The sequence below is a fragment of the Vombatus ursinus genome, unplaced genomic scaffold, assembly GCF_900497805.2.
Source record: "Vombatus ursinus unplaced genomic scaffold, bare-nosed wombat genome assembly UNPS02015402.1, whole genome shotgun sequence".
Lineage (NCBI taxonomy): Eukaryota > Metazoa > Chordata > Mammalia > Diprotodontia > Vombatidae > Vombatus > Vombatus ursinus.
In genome coordinates this window covers 341,529-341,728 of record NW_020955180.1, presented here as the reverse complement: position 1 = coordinate 341,728, position 200 = coordinate 341,529, and positions in this window count along the sequence as shown.

Below are 200 nucleotides of genomic sequence, written 5' to 3'. Positions count from 1 at the left end.
TACACAAATAACTTTCCTCATAACAACACCGTGAAGGATGGGGATAAGGATTATTATCTCTGTGTTACTAAGCTAAGTGTAGGGGGATCAAACATGGAAGATCTGTTGTTTTTTTTAAGTACCTATCTCTTCTTCCTTTGGAAGGTGGGAAAATATATAGTCAGGTTCTTTTCCCCTTATTGACATATGTGTATATATAT